At 48.3% G+C, this 12,860-nt stretch overlaps 1 long non-coding RNA gene across 1 annotated transcript; it reads right to left on the reverse strand.

The window, feature by feature from the left end:
* Positions 1–230: 230 nt before the first annotated feature.
* On the reverse strand, positions 231–4,587 carry LOC123403132. Its single transcript, XR_006611409.1, has 2 exons — positions 1,728–4,587; positions 231–512 (listed from the first exon to the last, which is right to left on the reverse strand). It is a non-coding gene; the product is annotated as an uncharacterized LOC123403132 (long non-coding RNA).
* Between the last annotated feature and the right edge of the window lie 8,273 nt (positions 4,588–12,860).

The raw sequence follows: 12,860 nt of genomic DNA on the forward strand, positions 1-12,860 counted from the left end.
TTGCCCCCACAAGCCTGCCCACCGCCACCAGGGGGTGGTGGCGGAGCCAAGGCTTGTGGCCCACTGGCCCACCCCCTCAGGTGAAACTTAGCACAGATATTTTTCATATTTTCCAAAAATGCTCTCCGTAAATTTTCAGAATGTTTGAAGAACTTTGATTTCTGCAAAAAATAACACCAAGGCAATTCTGCCAAAAAGAACGTCAGTACAGGTTAGTTCCATTCAAATCATGCAAATTAGAGTCCAAAACAAGAGCAAAAGAATTTGGAAAAGTAGATACAATGAAGACGTATCAAAGGCTGCTCTAGGGATTTGACCCCTGACGGTTGATTTCCTCCTTTACAATTTGGCCCCTCTACTTTTCTTCTTTATGCATAAGTTGATACTCCGCTTCTTTAGTTTGACCCTTGAAGGTCTAATATTCATCACACTCAAGTCCATTCTTCCTATTCTTCTTCTCACTTAGCCACTTAGTCCGCATTTTGAAGTTTTATAGTGCCTCACACGCTTTTCTGCAAAATAAACAAGTGACTAGTAAATGATCTTTTATATGATTTTCATTCAAATATGTCATAGTTCATAGCACGAATGGATGAATATATCACAACCGATGATATCTTTGAGCGCCAAAAAATATATATGAAATGTACTTATCAAGTTTGCCCCTACTTAAATCTTTACTTGTCCTCAAGTAAAGGCATATGACAGAGCAAGATAGTGAACACTAAACTGACTAAAGAATGTCCAAGTGAAGTAGATCTCTAAAAATCCATGCTTTGAACTTTGCTACTTAAAAATAATGGTTAGGGGTGCTACAAACAATAGGGTACTAGTAGACTCGATAATTTTAATCTTTTACAATGATAGACGAAGATCAACAAGTTTAAATGATGATTGTGCCAAAAGGTTCCTAAAGAGAGCATGATCCCGGGAACAAGAACTTAAACTTGTTATCAGATCAGTTATTTACAGAAATAAGCAATGTGGTTGAACCACTTATTGAATTTGAAGGAAGCAATGACAATATGTTATTGGTCTCACCAAAGCAACATACTACCGATCCTGAGAACATGGTATACACCTGGCTCGACCAATTATTAGTTTTTTTCGTTTGTCTCCCCAAAGGAACATACCATCGATCCAGAGAACATGGTATACACCCGGTTCAACAATTACATTTTTTATACTTAACACCTATCTGACCCAACCAGATTTCACAAGTCACCGATCCAGGGAACATGGCATGCTACTGTCAGGTAGATCAGATAATTATTCATTACATTTTTTTTCAAAAGAACAAAAACAAGAATAATCACTCATCCATGTGTGGTTCACAGGCTACCGATCGAGGGAACATAGCATGCTAATCCATAGTGGTCAAGTAATTTCTCTGAATGGGAACACACTTGGCACAAATTCATCATCTAAACATAGTGATCTAGGTGTATCAAGGTAAAAGAAGAAAATGGTGGAGTTTACTAGTGCACTAGGGATTTGAGCACTCAAAACTAATAGTTTTCACTACTTTCAGCAAAGCAACCATTGTATAGATCACTAGTTTACAAGGCTTTCAGAAATTTGTTCACAAATTCACATCGAGCATAATATGCCAAAGGTAAAATTCAGTGGGACAACATTTAATGACTGGTTTATGCAACCCAAATAGCAATTCTATTTAGCAAACATCAACTGATGATGATTTGAGAATGGGTCATGAAAAATCTCACCGGACTTGGATGATGTAGCACTCCCTCGATCAGCTCACCAACTGCAGCTCTTTTGCTCTTGCTAATCTAATGCCCGCTCTAGCTTCACTCTTTTTCGTGTGTGCCCCTTGCTTCTCCTCTTCACCATGCTTTGCATCCACCATGTCCCCAAGGAATGTCACCTCGAACCTGGTCACCATGTAGTAGATCGTGCACAAGCAAAAACCTGAAAGAGCACTCAACAACAAAGGCAATGCAAGCGGTTGGGACAATGCCCTCTAAATCATCAATACAGTACCCAGTTATATAACCATAGCAATAAAGCACATGCTTAGGATAGTAGGAATCAGCAAGCTCAATACTACCATGGTGATGATATTTATCATTAAGCATAGGTCTAGCACGAGGAGAATAAGTATCATCAATAGAAATATGAGCAATGTCACTAACAGGCTAAGTATCATCATCTCCAAGCAAATAATTTTTCAAGTCTACTTTCAATGATGGTGTCATGAAATGCAAGGTAGAAGCAAAGAAATCATAAGGACGCATGTCATCAAGAGGATTAGATAAACCTGTTACATCACACTCTTGTATGACAATTGGCTAATGAATCTCTACTTCTTCATCTTCAAGTACAGCAGCTTCTTTTACTTCTTGAGGAGTGAGAGATGATGGTTCTTCTAATTGATCACCTTGGCATTCGAGCTCTAGATCATCTTGTGCCTTGGCTTCGAATACATCTTCAATCTGAGGTTTCTCTTCCTCTTGGCGTATGCTATCTTGCTCAACTCCAGCATTCATATTCTTCTCAATCTTCCTCACTTCTTCCACTAACTCTTTCCCACTCCTAATCTTCTTCATTTCTTCTAGTATAACCTTCCTAATAGGATCATCCTGAGCGCTCCAAGTGAACTCGAGGGTAAGAAGTGTGAGCTTCTCTATGTCGTCAAAATCATCTTGAGTAGGCACTTGCACTTGATACTCAACATGCGCTGGAGGTGTTGGCTCACCAAATGGAGGACCATTTAACTCCATTGGATACATCTCCTGATGCCGAGGTATATTAGTAGGAGCAAAATAGAATTGTTGTGGTGCATAGTTGTGGCTCTCCTGTTCATACCTAAATCCCTGCATATGATTTCTTGAAGCAAATGGTGAGATCTCAGGGTTGTTGCTCCTATATGACATATTTTGGTTTTCAGGCCACCCATGTGAGTAATTGTTGTGGTATGAGCTATGTTGTGGGGCGAATCTCATGCCAAAACAATCTGGAGGGTAAGAGTAACCACGCTGACATTTAGCGGGTAAATGGTCCTAAAATTCACAATTATGCATGTAGGAGCAGCATAAAGATGCCCTACATAATAAGTATCATAACAACTAGGTGCATTCTCAACATCTATTCCTCGGTGCTGAGCTAATTCATCTAATTGATGGGAAATCTTACTTATCAGGTCTTGAACACTTTCGGTGCTATTTGTGCTATTGCTCACATAAGCATGCTGATCGTAGTAGAATGCCATTTCCATGAAGATTGTTCTAACCTGTAGAAAGGAAAAAGAAATAAAGAGGAAATATACTAGAACACGGGTTAGTTGTCACAGATATATCACATAAAAACGTCACAAAAATAAAACAAGAAAAACCTAGTCTATAGCCTAACACAATAGCTCGATGCTAGTCCCCGGCAACGGCGCCAAAATGATCGAGTGTAATACACTAGGGTTTTACGCCCAAAGTGCAGGAAAATAAACCTAAATTTATCTAAGATCGTTATGAAAATCGTCAATGAAGAAATGCAAAACAAGCGAGGTTCAGATTATACTATCTGTCTTTTTAGTATTATCATTTTACTTGAGAAAGTAAACACTACACAAGCACACATATATATCACGTGTACTAGATCTAAAAGAGGGACTGAAATGACTGAACAACAAACAAACTGGAGCAAATTTATTGTATAGGAGAGCTTACAATAGATGGCTAGAAACACAAACAAAAGGGATGTACGTACACAAACACTAGCAAAGTACTAATTTACAGAGCTATAAGACAAGTACCTAAGCATAAGCATGTTGTGAGCACTCTTAGAATATGAAGATACAAAGCATTACACATCTTGTCTTACATAAAATTCAGATAAGTAGCAGCTGGTCGTTAGGGAGAGAGCTTCAGGTTGAAAGAAGATGTTCAGAGAAGGAGGAGATACAGCAGCGAGGCAAGGGAAAAGGAGCAGCAGCAGAGACGAGGGGAGAGGGAGCAGCAACAATTTTAGGGGAGAAGAAAGCAACAGCAGGTCAAGGTAGAAGGAGCAATAAGGGGGAGCTGGAGAGAGGAGCAGCAAGGGGGCGTTGGAGAGAGTGAGTAGCAGCAGTTTTGGGGAGAAGAAAGCAACAAGTAGCAGAGGACATAGGAGGAGCACCCGATTCAACAACAGATCGAGGTAAGGGAAGAAAACGGCAACAACTGCATGGGGGCTTGGTGTTGGTGATGGATGTGCGTGGCGCTGGTGGCTGGGTCGTGGTGCTGGTGGAGTGGGGAGATGTAGTGGATGGACGGTTGGGTGGCGCGCCTACCACGCCGGCCTGGCCGTGGCGGCGGCCGGAGGTGGAGAAGGAGGGGTGAGGGAAGAAGAAGATGGAGGTGCCAGGCCCGAAGGGGATCGAAGGCTGCTCTATGGATTTTGGCCCCTGACGGTTGATTTCCTCCTTTGCAATTTGGCCCCTCTACTTTTCTTCTTTCTGCACAAGTCCATCCTTCGCTTCTTTAGTTTTACCCTTGAAGCTCTAATACTCATCACACTCAAGTCTATTCTTCCTACTCTTCTTCTCACTTAGGCACTTAGTCCGCATTTTGAAGTTTTATAGTTCCTCACACACTTTTCTGCAAAATAAACATGTGATGAGTAAATGATCTTATTTTCATTCAAATATGTCATAGTTCATAGCACGAATGGATGAATATATCACAACAGATGCTATATTTGAGTGCCAAAAAATATATATTAAATGTACTTATCACCCATGTTAGCACATGGTCCAGCTTGCACCTGCAACAAGCAATGCTAATGAAATGGTTGAGCAAGCCTAACTTAGCCAAACAATATTTTGCTAGGAGGGGAAGTATTAGAGGTTTCATGACAATGTTTGATGGCCTATATATCAGGTGGTAGGTAGCAGAGAATAATGATGGAAAGGAATCAACTATGGTTAACAAAGCTAGAAACGGTGTCAAGGTCACGATCATCTTGCATGTGCAATCTTCAGAGTGGAACTGCTACTGGTCCTCCTGAATAAACTCACCAGACTCCTCGACCTCATTTCCCGCACCCGTTGCTATATAAAAGAAACAATCACCCAATAAACACCAGCAAGTTATAATGCAACAGACAATATGATGCGTGTATGGCACACACTTCAAAGCATGCACATAAATAATCCTACTCAAATGACAAAGTGACACCTCATCACAAAATGGCACAATTGCAGAACTGAAATCCAGTACCACAATTGTATTCCTAGGATTTTTCTACCCCAAATCCATATAGCATACTGCTATACTTGCATGCATAAAAACACCACAAAACTGAAAAGGAAATCCACCCAGAATCATAATCACTATATGTCAAAATGAGAGGTTGATTTTGCATATGCTAGATTTGGCATATCCCATTTCTGAAATTATTCCAAAGATGAAATTAACACACAAACAGAATTAAAAAAAAATAACACAAACCTAATTGACAAGGGGGCCCTCTAGTCAAAGGTGGGCGCCAAGGTATTCGAACCCAAGACAACAGGTGCAGGACTTGGCTCTGTTGACATTGCGATGGGCTACAACTACTGCTAGAACAGGGGAAGTAACTACCTTACACGAGCCTGCTAACTACTGCAATAGATGAATAAACGCAAAATAAAAAGGGGGGTTTCAACTGCACACCGGGGGGGATTCGAACCTGCGATGCTGCGATACATGGGGCGACTCGGTTGCCACTGGGGCTAGGAGGGGGCATATGAACCTAAGGGGGTTTGATCCTTCTTGCCTATCCCGCATCGCCAGCCTGGTCCTGCTACTACGAGAAGCAGAACGACTATGGCGGCGCCATAACCAGCGGCCACAGCCAAAGACAAACGCCAACACGGATGCGTGCCATTGCTGCTACTTCGTGCGGCTGCTGCAAACTTCTGCAGCTGCTAACTACTACCACGGTTGTGCTACTCCCTACTACGTGCGCTACTATACTACGGCGACGTTTTTGAAACTGACAAAGTGATGCTGCTACTGCTACCGCACATCAGCCACAGAACGGACGACGACGCACTACATGGAGAGAGGGCAAGGGGAACGGAGCTGCTGCGCTTAGCCAGGGCCGGAGAAGAGACGCTCTGACAAAGGGGAGGAATAGCGCCGACGAACTACTGGAGGGGAAGCTCGTCGGAGAAGAAGAAGATGCTCGTCGTCGGGGATGTCGTGGAAGCAGCTCCTGGCGTACGATCTCTTCGGGAATGGAACCCCATGGTCCTCCGCATGTTCCTGGATCGGTCGAGGAAGAAGATGGCAAGGACCGTCGGCAGCGTCGAGCTTGAACATTAACCGGCCATGGCATTGGTGGCTGATGTGGGGAGCTGCCTTACGACGCGAGGGGAGAAGGTGGAGGGAAACGGCGTGCTAAGGTTCAGAGGGCACGGGTTGTAACGCCCAAGATGCGATCCTATCCTCAATTTGGCACGAGGGCCTCATCAGGGATAGAAGCGCATCTCGTCGTTTCGCAAGAACGGATATCGTTACAAGTACATGTACTGAAAAGAAGAGATATACGGAATTGGCTTACACTCGCGACAAGCTATATCAGAGTCACCTCAGTACAATACATAAATATCACGAAGAAGAGCAGGGTCCGTCTACGTACGGAAACAAACGAGAAAAGCGAACGACGTTCATCCTTGCTATCCAAGGCTGTCGGCCTGGAACCCATCCTAGATCGACGAAGAAGAAGAAGAAGCAACTCCAAATGAACAATCAACGCGCTCACGTCAAGTAACCTTTACCTGTACCTGCAACAGGTGTTGTAGTAATATGTGAGCCACAAGGGACTCAACAATCTCATTTCCAAAGGTATCAAGACTAGCAAAGCTTAATGGGTGAGGTAAGGTTAATTGGTGAGGTTGCAGCAGCGACTAAGCATTATGTGAAGTGGCTAACTTACGAATACAAGAATAACTGGGAGATGATCTACGCATAACGGACGTCAACTACTGTTGATGGGGTCATAGTCCTAGGGTAGGGTCATAGGCCTGCCATGCAGGTCCTACCCAAGGACTACCCCACACAAAGGACAAGACCCTAAGTCTACCCCGACTGAATTAAGGAATCCCCATTATCCAGTCGGCAACAGGTCCTATATCATCCAGTCGGATACTAGCATTCGGAGAATACCAAGCTAACCGACTGGATACACTCGGTACATCGTAACCTCCCTGGAGGGAAACGGTCGTACATTTCCGGGTGCATTTATTAGCATTTAGAGCATACGTTACCTGTAATGTATGCATTCAATCCCCACTACTCCGCCCTTATACCGGAACCGTTGTGGAGGGCAGCGCACTCTATATAAGCCGCCCTCCCCCACTGGTAGAAGGGTTAGCAAATCATTGTATTCCGTATTACACTCGACAACAAGCTCCGAGAGCACTGAGATGTAGGGCTGTTACCTCCACCGCAGAGGGGCCTGAACTCATACAACCTCGCCGTAGCTAGGACTCTGCCCATCTCATTTGTACCCTACACATCTACTGTCAGGTTTATACCCACGACAGTTGGCGCCCACCGTGGGGCAGGCGTCTAAGCGACTTCCGGCGAGTTTGCGATTACTTCCTTTCGTCATGTCGTCCGGAGGAGATTCGAGCATGGGTCACCAGATCCTCTTCGGCGCTCTCTCCTTCTTCGTCGACGATTCGGCGTGGCTTCGGGATGCGCCCCTTGACGTCGAGGCGCTTCCCCGTCGCGGGGCTACGCACTTCCATGCCGGCGCTCGCGGCGTCCTTCTTCTTCAACAGTCGACTCCGGTGTCGACCTGCACCGCTGCCACGCGCCGCAGCAAGCGGTCTCGCCGTCCGCGGCTCCAGCGTTGGGTGCAACACGCCCAGGCGCGCCAGATCGCATCTTCGCACGTGGCAGTTCTTGAGTCCGTTGTGGTTGCCCCGTCGGCCCAGCACTCGGACTCGGTTCCGACTGAGTTTCCTTCCGAGTATGCGGGTCACGGGCCCGCAGCAGAAGTACACATGGCCAAGTCCCACAAAGATCCCCGTCAGGCTGGCCGGAACGAGCGCGAGATCGGCGAAACGTCCGGCGCACGTCGTCCACCTCGCCGTTCTGTTAGTCGGCACACTCGGCGGAGCAACGTGGAGCTGTTCCGCACACCTCTCCTCAACTTGGCTGCAGCTGCCAAAATAGCCGATTCCCTCCAGCCGACTGATTCAGAAGTTGGCAGAGGGATCGAGCAGATCCGAGCCCTGTTGCACACGGCGCAGCAGCAGAATTCGGCAGTCTCCCAGTCGCACAACCGGATCTATAACAGCTCCGTCCACGCGAACACGCATCGGTCGGTTCACAGCCCTGGATCCCGTCAGCGCCACAGGGGAGGCAGCCGTTCCGTGATCCATGAAGATCGCCGCCGCTCACGCACCCCTCCGCGGGGTGGGCCCTATGGGTCCCGACATCATGATGATCGGCGTTCAGTCGGCGACGCTTACGACCCAAGACCCGACGCAAGAGGACGTATCGCCCAGCGAAGAGTCGACAGAGGTCGAGCCCACCGTGATGGTCGCGATATGGACCGTTCGAGTGAAAGCAGGGCCATCGTGTCTGGTCCCGAGTGTTTTAGTCGAGCCATCCGCTCAGCTGACATCCCGCCCAACTTCCGATTGGCGGCGGGAATCAGTAAGTTTACAGGAGAGTCCAAGCCGGAAACATGGCTGGATGACTACCGAGTGGCAGTCCAGATCGGAGGAGGGGACGACCATGTCGCCATGAAGCACCTCCCTCTGATGCTCGACGGCTTGGCGCGAGCGTGGCTGAACCAGTTGGCCCCCTCAAGCATCTACAGTTGGGCAGATCTGGCCCGAGTGTTCATCAAGACCTTCGAAGGGACGTGCAAGCGCCCTGCTGGCCTTGTGGAGCTCCAGCACTGCGTCCAGAAGCAGAATGAGCCCCTGCGTGACTTCATCCAGCGCTGGACAACTCTCTACCACACGGTGGAGAACATCACCGAGCATCAAGCAATCTGCGCCTTCAAGGCAGGCATACGGTACAGAGAGCTGTACCTAAAGTTCGGTTGAACGGGCGACATCTCCATGAGCAAGATGATGGAGATAGCGGCTCGCTATGCAAACGGCGAAGAAGAAGACCGCATCCGGAGCGACAAGCACAAGACAGTCGGCGATGTTGACGGAGGTAACACTCGGAAGCAGAAACAGAAAGCTCCGCCCACACCGCAAGCAGAAGCTGCAGCCGTGACCAATGCCAAGTTCAAGGGCAAAGGGAAGGCGCAGTTTACCCCCAAGAAGAAGCTGTTCAACAATCCCATCCTGGACCAGCCTTGTCCGGTTCACACGAAGATGGACGAAGAAGGCAACCCCATATACGCAAAGCATACCACTCGACAGTGTCGTCTCCTGATCCAGGGGTTCAGCGAGGGACAACCGAGTGAGAAGGATCCTGAACAGGATGAGGAGGATAAGGAGGATCCCTTCCCCCAAGTCCATGCAACCCTGATGATCTTTGCTGATGTCGAGAGCAAGAGCCGACTGAAGCTGGTGAACAGAGAGGTGAACATGGCCACCCCTTCCAACCCCAAGTTCCTCAAATGGTCCCAGACTGTGATCACCTTCGACCAGTAGGATCACCCGGCACATGTACCCACCCCGGGAAGACAGGCCCTGATCGTCGACCCGGTGGTAGAAGGAGTCCGACTGCGCAAAGTCCTCATGGATGGCGGCAGCGGCTTGAACATCATGTACGCCGACACCCTCAAGGGGATGGGCATCCGATGTCCAGACTCAGCGAGAGCAGCATGCAGTTCCACGGAGTCGTTCCTGGACGGAAGGCCAAATCACTCGGCCAGATCGCGTTGGACGTCGTTTTCGGATCCGACAAGAACTTCCGCAAGGAGAAGCTGACGTTCGAAGTGGTTGACTTCCAGAGCGCTTATCCCGCAATTCTGGGTCGCCCCGCGTATGCGCACTTCATGTCCTGTCCATGTTATGTGTACCTGAAGCTGAAGATGCCAGGCCCGAAAGGCGTGATCACCATCACAGGCAATCGGCAGCGGGCTGAAGAGTGTCTGCAGCAGGGATAAAGAATCGCCGACGAGCAGATGGCCGTCCTCGAGCTGGACGAGTACAAGAAAACAGTCGACCCCGCCGACCTGATGCGCTCGAAAAAGCCGGCTTCAGAGTCTGCATTTCAGTCGGCGGGAGAGACGAAGAAGGTCAGCATCCACCGGACGGACACCACTGCTGCCCCGACGAACATCTCCACCACCCTCGATCCTAAATAGGAAGCCGAGCTCACCCAATTCCTCCATGAGAACTGGGACATCTTCGCATGGAAACCCTCCGACATGCCAGGTGTACCCAGGGAGTTGGCTGAGCACCGACTGCACGTGGATTCCACGGCTCGGCCTGTCCGAGAACGTCTGCGCCGGCCCGCCGCGCACAAGAGGAAGGCAATCGGGGAAGAGGTGGCCAAGCTGCCGGCAGCCAACTTCATTCGCGAGGTTCACCACTCCGAGTGGCTCGCCAATGTCGTCATGGTGCCCAAGAAGGACAAGTCGCTCCGAATGTGCATCGACTTCAAGCATCTCAATAAGGTCTGCCCGAAAGACCATTTTCCGCTCCCCCGCATAGATCAAATTGTCGATTCGACTGCGGGTTGCGAGCGTCTGTCATTTCTCGATGCCTACTCGGGCTATCATCAGATCCGTCTGTATGGTCCCGATGAGTTAAAGACAACCTTCATCACCCCATTCGGGTGATTCTGCTACATCACTATGCCTTTCGGTCTGAAGAATGCAGGAGCTACCTTTATGCGCATGATCCAAAAATGTCTCCTCGACTAGATCGGTCGCAATGTGGAGGCATATATGGATGATATCGTAGTCAAGTCACGCAAAGGTTCCGACCTGCTGACTGACTTGGCAGAAACATTCGCCAACCTTCGTAGGTACGATATCAAGCTCAACCCAGCCAAATGTTCATTCGTGTTCCCAGCGGAAAGTTACTCGGTTTCTTCGTTTCCAAATGAGGGATCGACGTCAACCACGAAAAGATCGGGACCATCGTCCGAATGGAGAGGCCGGTCAGAATACACGATGTTCAACGGCTCACAGGTTGCCTAGCGGCTTTAAGCAGGTTCATGAGTCGACTCGGCGAAAAAGCACTTCCTTTGTACCGACTCATGAAGAAATCAGATACCTTCAAGTGGACAGACGAAGCCCAAGTCGCATTCGACGACCTCAAAGTCCTACTTTCCACCCAGCCGGTTCTTACTGCTCCGCTCAGTAAAGAGCCCCTTCTTCTATATATCGTGGCTACAAATCAAGTTGTCAGTACTGTTCTTACAGTCGAGCGAGAAGAAGAAGGCAAAGCATACAAAGTTCAGCGGCCAGTGTACTACGTCTCCGAAGTCCTGACCCCTTCCAAGCAGAGGTATCCCCATTATCAAAAACTTATCTATGGGATCTATATGACTGCGAAGAAGGTGGCTCATTATTTCCAAGACCACTCGGTATCTGTCATTTCTGATGCTCCGTCGTCGAAAATTCTCCACAATCGAGACGCATCAGGCCGAGTGGTGAAGTGGGCAATGGAGATGCTATACTGTGACACCAAGTTCGAGGCCAAGAAAGCTATTAAGTCTCAAGCCCTGGCTGACTTTATAGCAGAATGGGTAGAACAACAGCAACCAACCCACATCTACTCGGCTCATTGGACAATGTTCTTCGATGGGTCTAAGATGTTGAATGGCTCCGTCGCTGGTGTTGTGATCATATCACCAAAGGGCGACAAGCTCAAGTACGTGCTGCAGATACACTTTGATTCCTCCAACAACGAGGCAGAATATGAAGCTTTCCTCCATGGATTGCGCATGGCCATCTCACTCGGCGTCCGTCGCTTGATGGTCTACGGCGATTCGGATTTCGTGGTCAATCAAGTGATGAAAGAGTGGGACGTCAGGAACCCCACCATGACCACATACTGCAATGCAGTGAGGAAGCTGGAGAAGAAGTTTGAAGGTCTAGAGCTCCACCATGTTCCAAGACTGAAGAACCAAGCAGCTGACGAGTTAGCAAAACTCGGATCCACTCGGAGACCAGTCCCGAGTGACGTCTGCCTCGAGCACCTCCACCTCCCCTCAGTCAAAGAAGATCCTTTCACAGAGGAACCGATACAACCCAAGAGCACAACAAATCCGACTGAAGTCAATGTACCTGTTGTGGTTGATCTGGTCATGGAGATTCTGGCTGTCATTCCCGATTGGACTGTGTCGATCATGGCATATATCTTGAGGCAAGAACTTCCAGAAGACGAAGTCCAAGCCAGGCAGATAGTCCGCAGATCGAAGTCATTCACTGTCATTGAAGGCCAATTGTACAAGGAGAGTATCTTAGGCGTTCTTCAACGATGCATCTCCCCAGAGGAGGGGCAGCTGATTCTGGAGGATATTCACTCGGGGACCTGCGGTCATCACGCCTCTTCGAGAGCAATCGTAGCCAAGGCATTCAGGGCTGGCTTCTTTTGGCTGCAGGCTAACGAGATGGCTAAGGATATGGTTGATCGATGTGAGGGCTGCCAGTTCTACTCCAACAAATCCCACAAGTCAACGTCCGCGTTGAAGACGATCCCTCTGGTGTGGCCGTTTGCAGTGTGGGGATTAGATACAGTCGGCCCGTTCAAGACAGGCCAAGGTGGATACACACATCTGTTGGTGGTAGTCGACAAGTTCACGAAATGGATCGAAGCAAAGCCCATCAAGAAGCTCGACGCTTCGATAGCCTTCAAGTTTGTCAGGGACATCATCTTCAGATTCGGTGTACCTCACAGCATAATTACGAACAACGGGACAAACTTTGACTCGGACAGATTCAAACGG

This window comes from Hordeum vulgare, chromosome 6H (assembly GCF_904849725.1).
Source record: "Hordeum vulgare subsp. vulgare chromosome 6H, MorexV3_pseudomolecules_assembly, whole genome shotgun sequence".
Classification (NCBI taxonomy): Eukaryota; Viridiplantae; Streptophyta; class Magnoliopsida; order Poales; family Poaceae; genus Hordeum; species Hordeum vulgare.